A 251-nucleotide genomic window follows, 5' to 3' on the forward strand; every position below is an offset into this window, starting at 1 on the left:
ACTCATGACAACGACACTGTAAGTTGATTTCACTAAGCAAACTTATAGAAACGAAACGGGAGAAATGTAACTGTCTCTTTGATAAATAGATTCGAGGTTGGTGGGACACTCTGGACAAAGAAGGGAAGTCTAAGGTCATTTCACTAGTCTCATACCATAAAAACGTGGTTTTTGTTTCAGTTTTTGATTGCATGATATTCACAATGGCGATGTCCTCGGTATTGCAGGCAATGAAATACCTGTCGATAGCT

General features: G+C 39.0%; 1 long non-coding RNA gene across 1 annotated transcript; it reads left to right on the top strand.

Moving 5' to 3' along the window:
* Window positions 1-251, top strand: LOC109132129. The gene is made up of 3 exons (XR_002037383.1): window positions 1-18; window positions 90-134; window positions 228-251. It is a non-coding gene; the product is annotated as an uncharacterized LOC109132129 (long non-coding RNA).

The sequence above is a fragment of the Camelina sativa genome, unplaced genomic scaffold (assembly GCF_000633955.1).
Source record: "Camelina sativa cultivar DH55 unplaced genomic scaffold, Cs unpScaffold25080, whole genome shotgun sequence".
NCBI lineage: Eukaryota > Viridiplantae > Streptophyta > Magnoliopsida > Brassicales > Brassicaceae > Camelina > Camelina sativa.